The sequence below is a fragment of the Anolis carolinensis genome, chromosome 5 (genome assembly GCF_035594765.1).
Source record: "Anolis carolinensis isolate JA03-04 chromosome 5, rAnoCar3.1.pri, whole genome shotgun sequence".
Lineage (NCBI taxonomy): Eukaryota > Metazoa > Chordata > Lepidosauria > Squamata > Dactyloidae > Anolis > Anolis carolinensis.
This window is the reverse complement of record NC_085845.1, coordinates 146629650-146639226: the sequence shown is the minus strand read 5'-3', so window position 1 is coordinate 146639226 and position 9577 is coordinate 146629650.

The following is a 9577-nucleotide window of genomic DNA, read 5'->3' as shown; positions in this document are numbered from 1 at the left end:
GCTCTCTCTTGACTACAAGTATGAGTGCATTAATATACAGGGTGTTTGAATACATTAAAACTAGGGAGTTCTTTTTCAAACACCCTGTATAGTTAGCTGCTCCTTATTCAAGTAAATGGGGAAGCCTGAAAGAACTCAATGTGTTTCCATCTGGGTAAGAAGTTTGCTCAAGTTAAAACTTCTTCAGTTCATGAATCAAAATTAAACAGCGAATCAATCTGATAATATGTGATTTTAAAAAAGCCCAGCTATATTTCTTTGCCTACTAACTTTTTAAATCAGTTACACATTCTTAGGAAAGAAAACCCTATTAGAATGCATTTTCATATGGCATTTGATTTGTGAACTTCCATGAAAGTCCCATTTTATCTGCCCACATATTTTTAATTTGTTTTATTTAATTTTTCAGCTGTTCACAATGTAAAATAAATTGCAGGCACAGCTGTATGAATCCAGATTTTTCAATTAATAATTTACTGAGACTGCAGGTGTGATAAAGATCTTTATAAATTATTTTGCTCACTCTCACAGACAATACACAATTTTAGTACTGAAAATTGCCTTGCTTTAGCAGATTTAAATTCAACAACTATTTTCTGATACACTCCCACATTTGAAAACTTTTAAGTAGTTTTGTAATTTACTGGAGTCTCTCCTGAAGCAAGGAATAAATTGATAGCCATTCATTAAATTGCCTCCATTATTACTGAATACTCCAGCTGTTTCTGATGATCCTACATCATTCAGTGAATTGCTAATGATCCCTATTGATGGCATCTGTATCAAAGACAAAAATAAAGAAGCAAATATACATCAGTGCTTGCCAAAATCTTGACAAAACACCACAAAAACTCCCAACATCCCTGGAAATGGTTAGGGTTGGATTTTAAAAAATGAGAATCAGTGTTAATAGAATATTAAAGATTGAACTCTAGCAAATAGATCATTATAACTAGAAGTAATTTTCTAGTGATTATTCTATGGAGAAAAATCCTGTGTAGCACAAAAGAAATATTACTCAAATATACACAATTTCCCCAGCTTCTCAGTTAAGCACTTTAGATTTAAACATGACATGTGAAGCTGGTACCAGTAGCAGTGGCTATCTGTGAGGTTGTGAATATACTCCAGCCTTTGAACTTTAACAGAATTATCCAAGGTGCTGAATCATGTCTCTCAAATATGTCCAGCACCCTGGATAGCTCCAAACTTGAAAAGTACAGTATTGTGATAATCTCGTGATTTGGACATATGGTTAAATTATACTTCAGCCACTGAGATCTCCAGATGACACTGCAACAAACTGCATTATTTCACCTTTGGTTGCAGAGACGTAGTCAGCTATTTCTGCAATTCTTCACGCTCTCCATCAGAAATGGAATGGCCATGAGAAGTGGTGGTTTCAGCATTTCTATGGTAGGTTATCAGTGGTAGTACACAGCTCAACATAGTGTTTCGGATGTGGAATTATGCTACACTGAGCCATGCAGGATATGGCCAAAGTTTTTCCATCACATAACACTGCTGACTCTGTCTAGTGGGAATGATAGTCCAACAGATCAGGAGGGCAGCATCTTGGAGAAAGGAGACCTACAATGTCAGTGTTAAGAGCATAATTCTGATCCTTCATCTCCATGTTACTTTTCTACTCTGGTCTTCAGTCCACCATGAAAAATATTCTGGGCAAAGTGCGACAGGGGCTGTATCCAGGCCTCTTAACACAAAAGGCAAAGACAAGCAAAAGGATATATATCACTAATTTTTTCCACATTACAAAAGCCGTGTTCAAGTATTATGACTGAACAGACCCAGGATCCTGAGCACCATTTCCATATGGTTTATCCTCAAGCTTTATTTGAGGAGTAGAACTGTCCAGTATATATAGCAAAGGTAATGACCACCGAAGGGAAACAAAGCCTAAAGGTGGATGATGAGGATGATGAGTTTCTATATATTGGATCAGTTATTGATCAAAATGAAGGTTGTAGTCATGTATATTACATTTCTAGTAAAGCTCATTCATGCCATAGTATTTCCAGTTTCAATCAATGGACATGAAAGCTAGAGAACAAGGAAACCTGACAGGAAATAAAACCCACTCATTTGAAATATTGCATTGAAAGAGGTCTGTGGATGTCACTGATTGTCAAAAAAGACAAATGGGTCTGAGCAAATCAAGCTTGACCTCTCTCTAGAAGGCAAAATGACTAAACTAAAAGCATAGTACCATTGAGACTCAGTGGAAAAGATAATATGGTAAAGTTGAAGGTACAGTAGAGTCTCGCTTATCCAATGTAAACGGGCCAGCAGAACGTTGGATAAGCGAATATGTTGGATAATAAAGAGAGATTAAGGAAAAACCTATTAAACATCAAATTAGGTTATGATTTTACAAATTAAACACCAAAACATCATGTTATACAACAAATTTGAGAGAAAAAGTAGTTCAATACACAGTAATGCTATGTAGTAATTACTGTATTTATGAATTTAGCACCAAAATATCACGATATAATGAAAACATTGACTACAAAAATGCGTTGGATAATCCAGAACGTTGGATAAGTGAGACTCTACTGTACTAGGAAAAAGGGACCGCACTTCAGGTGGATTGATTGAATCAAGATATAATCAAATGTTTGTAAGACCTGAGCTGGGTGGTTAATGACAAGTTCTCTTGAAAAACTCTCGATAGGGTTGCTGTAAATTTAAACTCGATGGCACATAACAATAATAAAAGTCCAGCTGGACCTTCTATGTGTCCAAGGTCATGACTGTGGTGGGGCAGAGATTTTTTAACCATCTTGTAGAATCTATGTAGCTCTACTTTCCTCCCTTACTTCCTCAATTTGTTTTAGACAGATTTGTAAAAATGCTCTTTTTGGTGACAGCTATCTGACTGCTGGACTACTATGGCCATCAGTTGCTGTATACCTCCCAAAGTTAGGATTTCCAGTATCTTATGTAGCTTTAAATATCACTTGTCCTTACCTGGGATAAAGCCTTGTTCAACTTAATGTCTGAGTAGATACATAGAAATCTGCATACATATTCTGTTTTCTTCATTTTAAAAATAAAATATCACCAGTGGTAGAATTATTTTTTGTATAATTATGCATCGTCTTCCAAAGTAGCTTACAAAAATAATCAGAATAATGAAACAGCATTTTAAAATGCAAAAAGTTACAACTCCCACACCCAGCAATTAGTACTTAAAGCTCTTTCAGATTCATCCCACAACATGCCTAAGAAAACAAAGTAATAGTTTGTTTAACAGAGGTCAAAGTGTCAGCATAGGCTCCTTTTTTCGTCTGAGAGACTAATTTAGAAAAAAGATTAAACAGTTTATCTAGCTTATACATGGAGGTCCAGAAAGAGACCAGCTCCACACATGCTTCCCAGAAGGTAAAAAAGGAGAGAGAAGGTTCAGTAGAATGTTATGCATTGAACACATCATGTGGATTATCCCTCAGAAAAGTAGGATGGAAAGCAGGTGAGACCTGGACATAAAGTAGGTCAAGCAGGTTATTATTTTTGTGGCGTGGATGGGTGGATCAAGACAAGAAAAAATTGAAGCAGAATGGGTGTTAGATGGGTAAAGAGGCTTGAATGCTTGAATATGAAAAGAAGTGAGAAAAGAAGAATGGGACATGAGATGGATAGAGAACAGATATAAAGGTGAGGAAGATAGGAACCTGAAAAGGAAAATATGGGGATAAAAACAAGCACAATAAGCTGGGTGGGGTGACAGTGACAGTAGGTGGCTTCCATGCCAGTGTAATGATGAATTCATACTTTGTTTTAGCTAGCTTTAAAGGACTTCTCCAAGGTGGTGGACCTATTTAGAATAGGGTTCAGCTCCTTGGAGAGCGCCTTTAAAGCCTAGAATAAAACCTGTTTCCACTGCTCCAGGCTAAATACCCTTCACCAGATACCATCTGATCATGGATGCTAAGAAGGGTCAACCCTGATTAGTACTTTGATGGGAAAATCAATAAATACCAGGTGCTGAGGAAGGAAAGAACTGGAAAAAATACCTCTGATAATTTATCACCTAAGAAAACCCTGTGAAATTCACTGTAAGTTGACATTAAGGGCCATACACGCATATGAAAATAGATCCACTAACTACGCACTGAAATAGGAACCACCACCATCAGTGGAATAAAGGGGAGTAGGACGGGCAGGACCAGTAGAAAGGAGGAGGGAACAGCAATTTGAAAGATTTGAAGTTTGATTTTAAAATTGCAGATAAAAGAAAAGTCTACTACAGAGAGTGAAGAAGGGAGAGATAGCAGGGAAGTTTTTCTCAAGCTGACACTACAGTTCCAGGCTCTGATAATTGAGAATTGTGGGAGTAGGTTTTCATCACATCTGGAGGATGCTGGGTTGGAGATGGCTTTCTTCAAAGAACATCAAATATACAGTGCCTATTGTAGGTGGTATAGCCATGCAGTACCCATCAACTTGGTGGACTTGCTGTATGGCTCTCTTTGGAAATATATTTAGAATCACAGAATCATAGAATCATAGACTTGGAAAAGACCACATGGGCCATCCAGTCCAACCCCCTGCCAAGTAGCAGGAAAATCGCATTCAAAGCACCCCAACAGATGGCCATCCAGCCTCTGTTGAAAAGCCTCCAAAGAAGGAGCCTCCACCACACTCTGGGGCAGAGAGTTCCACTGCTGAACAGCTCTCACAGTTAGGAAGTTTTTCCTAATGTTTAGGTGGAATGTCCTTTCCTGTAGTTTGAAGCCATTGTTCCATGTCCTAGTCTCCAGGGTGTGGAACAATGCCTTCAAACTACAGGAAAGGAGATTCCAATTGAACATTAGAAATAATTTATGGAAGAAGGTCTTGGTTAGTGGCATATCTACACCATTGTAAAGGCATGCATTATATCTTTTGATGCATCATTGTAAAGTCATGCATTATAGTCTTTGATGCAGGATTTCAGCCATTGTTGTTAAGTTGGTTAACAAGAGTTGGATTCTACCATATATGACTTTAAAATATTTTTAAAACCCCAAAAGCAAACCTTTAATTTGCCATTTTATATAAGGAATTATCATTTTAGTACACTATTGCACATAATGAGACTACTGCATCCATAGATTTTGCTATCCACAGGGGGTCCTGGGACCAAACCTCAGTTAATGTTCTTAGATAATTTGGTCTCACAGTGGAAACAGAAGGATATAAAGGACTACATAGCTTTGATCTTTATTCCATCAGAATGTGCTCTGACCCTTTCAAATTAAATAAGTTGTGTCAATGGTTTCAAATGTGGACAGCACATTTCTTTTTAAAAACTGCAGTAGTCAGGGATCATAGGATTAAACTAATGAAAGATGTCTAGGTAACACTTAGCTATACTTAGAACAATCCAATGCATTATTATTGGAGGCCCTTGCTAAGAACTCCTGGAATTTAATGCTTTCTTTTTACAGAGCTTGGTCTTTTGAGAGCTGACAGAAATGTTCTAGCTGGCATGTGCAAGGAGGTGAAGTACTAGAAAAAGAAAAATGAACTGGAAGTCTCTTTCTTAAATTAAACAAACCTAGGTACTGTAGGAAGAGTCAATTTTCAGAGAGGAACAGAGAGTAAATCCAGTTTTCCTTGGCCCTTGATTAATTCAGTATAAGAAAGACCATCTTTCAAAGCTTTTGCTTTCCTTCCAAGCTCCTGTCATGCCACATTACTCAGTTAACTAGTCAATTCTCAAGTGGAGTAAAGAGGAAAATTAGATTTCATATCACTTTGAAGAAAGGTTTAAATGCCTATGGGCTGCTGTGAATTCAAAGCTTGCAAAGGTGAGTTAAATGTGTTTCATGTACTACTGCTACCCCCTTGACTCCTATCTTTGCCTCTCAAAAGGAAGATTCCCCCAAAAGGAACAAAATGCAAAGCTTTTGGTGTTGTCAAATATGACACTGTTGATATACTGATATTTCAACCTGTATCCACAGGAATAACTGAAAAACTTGCATTGCTATTACAGTGGGCAATCTTTCCTTTAAAAAAAGAAAGAATACAATTTTCATCGCACCAGTTCCAATTGGGAGTTTCAATTTTTCATGATAAAAATAATATAATTATATTTTCAATCCTATAGAGTATAGGGTGAGTAGAGGATTTTTGTTAGGGTTTTTGCAGAAAAACAGACTTTTAATACCTAAAAGTTAATAAATGACAAACAATTCAAACAAGTGCTGGAAAGACTTGCAAAATGGCAGGAGTACAGCAGGTTTTGACTAAACATCAGCATAATGCTCAGAGTTTTGGAATTATTTTTCCCAAAAAATTTTTGATCTGTGATTGATTGTATCCGTGGACCCAGAACCCCTTGGATACAGAAGGTCAACCATATGTCTAGATTCTCATATTCCTTGAGTAGGAGTACAGGAATGTTCAACTCCTTTCTTATAATAATAGTGGTTGTTAAATCATTAGTGCTCAGAAAGTGTTAAGTAGTCATAGGGACAAAACTTTAATTTAATGTTGACTTCTTTAGGCAAGCAGGAATGAAATGAGATACTTTCATAGTCCTTCACACAGGACTAGTGTTGCCAGTTCAGGATTACCTGAGATTTCTGGCCAAAACCTGATACCTAGAGAGAGCCCTTGATAATGTCATTATGCAATGTGCATTTTTTACTAGCTATAGCTGCTTGGGAGAATTCACAAGGAGGATATACCAGTAGAACCCTCTCAAATAACAGCGACAGAAACCTCTCAAATTCTAACTAAAGTCTGTCAACAAATGGGGAAAACAAAAGAATGGCTGTCATTTGATGACAATGCGATTACAAATAGCCTTTGGGCCTTCTTATGAACTGGAATAAGTGATCAGATTTCCACTTCCTTTCGAAAAGCTCACAGATGTCTACCAAAGGCAGCTTTCTCTAAATTAGTTGTCAGTCCATGCCCAGCAATTCCCTTCATGTTTGAATCAAAACATTCAGAAGTGCCAATGCCACACATCTTTGTCTCCACATCTCTGTTTTATTTAGGAGTGAGAATCACTAGTCCCATGAGAAGTTTATGCTAGGATTTCATGGGAGAATTAGTGAAAACATTGTTGAAATTATTTCCTAAATTCTTGCACCTCTATATGAGAAAGGGTTCCCAGAGTGATAACTGGAGAGAGCTCCCACATCTTTAATCATTATGGACAAGAGGGAATTTCAGCAGGTGCTGAATTACCTGACAGCATGTATAGAATCATTCGAAATTTACAAAACCCTTCTCGAGTTTCAATCTAGCAACAATAGCTGTTCTTCTCATTTGTGTGATCTTTGAATCTCAGGAACCAGAGGAATGTAATTTACATGTACAAGATGTATGTAATGTCCCCTTTGGTACCAGGTAGAATTCAGGTCAATGCTAAACATGGTGGATGATGATATTCAGATGCCACCATTTATTTTCTAAAGGAGAAAGACTAAGCGGCAGTAGGGATGCTTGTGCCTGGGTCTTGTTAATCGGGAAAAAGGATATGAAGATGACATGTAGCTTAATTCTACATTCCCAAATCTGAATACGTTATAATTTGCTTGGCTGGGCTACCCTAGACAGTTTAGCTGGCTACTATGGGGCTGGGTAGAAATACTTGTCATTTCATGCATGGATGAAAGTGTGTCTTTTGATTCCATGTTGTGAAAGGAATTATGGGGAAATTGGCTGGGATGGTACTGCTGTTGAATCAAGTTAATGCAGGAAGCATAGGGCACAGAAAACAATGGTCAGCACCATTGGATTAGGAAAGAATTCTAACTTTTGCAATGACCAAAAATGATCTAAGCAAGTGTACGTTGGACTTACACTTGTGTAAGTCACCAACAGAATGTTAGCCATGATTTTCTGATCTCACTTTGGGCCAAAGGATAGTGAGAAATGACAGGTGGCTTGTCCATGGCATGGAGACGTCAGACTCATCTTACTTTGCACCCCAATTGCTAACGTCATGGCCTTGAAGGGAGAGAGAAGAGACAGGCATGGCTCCATAATGCCTACATCCAGATGAGAGGTCCCCACTACTTCCCAACTGCTATTGGTGTTGCTTCAGAAGGTGAGAAGGAGATATAAGTATAACTTCATCATGTCTGGGTCCAGAAACAGATTCAAGACCCATCCTCTCTCTCAGTTGCCACTGCCCGGGCCTGACCTTTGAGGAAGAGACCGAACCAGCTCTATCGTGCCTTTGCTCAAAAACATATGGAAGGTCCTCTCTCCTATCCAGAGCTGGCCCTAGGTATTTTTCAAGTGTAGGTGAACAGAATTTTCGGGGGGCCCCCTAACCAATCACTGAAAAATAAAAGCGCTGGATAAGCGAAAATATTGGATAATAAGGAGGGATTAAGGAAAAGCCTATTAAACATCAAATTACATTAAGATTTTACAAATTAAGCACTAAAACATCATGTTTTGCAACAAATCAACAGAAAAAGCAGTCTCAACTGCACCCCCGTATGTTTTGCGCCCCAAGCAACCGCTTAAGTTGCCTCATTGTTGGACTGGCTCTGCTCCTGTCCCTGCTATGGAGAATGAAACTAAGTGGTAGAATCTGCTGCACGTAATCCCTTCTCACACTGCATCCATTTTTGCTTTTGTGCTATGTCTTATATATGGTAGATTACGAGCCTGAGCACAGGGAATAGTTTTGTCCTTTTACTAGTAACACACCGTGTATAGTGATGGCACTATATAAATAAATGATAAATCATAATCATAACAATCCCTTTTATCCTATTATGTAGATTGATGTGAACAGTTAATAGTTAAGGCCATATTTGTGCCATTTGTTGTGCCTGAATGAGTATCCAGTGGTGCATGGAAGAAAAATTTCCTTTATATGCATGCATTTTCTATTTCTTATCTATGCTCCATGTTTCTTTCTTCAAGGAAGCCCAAAGTACCATAGTAAAATGCAATAAAGTAAAACAAACAATGGGAAGCTATTTTTCTTCTCAAGGCAATGTTAAAAGGAACAACAACAACAAAAAAAAAGAACACAAACAAAACTGTGGAAAGCAAAATATCTTTGTGGGAATGGGTTCAGGTCATTATTCTTCCCTAGAAGCAAATTCTGAAATGTGGTGGACACATTAGCAGAGAAAACCCTGTCTTATATGTCCACTTGCCATACTTCTAAGGATATGGAAGGGAAATGGAACAGGACAGCAAAGGGAGATATTAGTGCAGCTAGTTTTATCTCTGCCTGAATTATGCTCCACAGATTGCCTATGACTTTCAATGTTATGCATACATATCTCCCACCTTCTTTTGCCTATTGTTTATGTCCCATCAAATGGCATACTCTACTTGCTTCCTTCCTGAACTTCAAATCCAATAGATTTGTTGGATTACAAGTCTCATTATCCCCAGTGCATAGTGAGGGCTTGGTAAAGTAAGAGTTGTATCTCAACACTATACACGTGGAAGGCAATGGATTGTCTGTTTCTGCAGACTTTGCAGGCCTCTGGACAGAGCTTAGTGGTCCAGCTAGCCACATCTTTCTCAAGGTTCACTGTGGATTTGAATCTTGATATACTTCAGCAAGATATGGAATTTT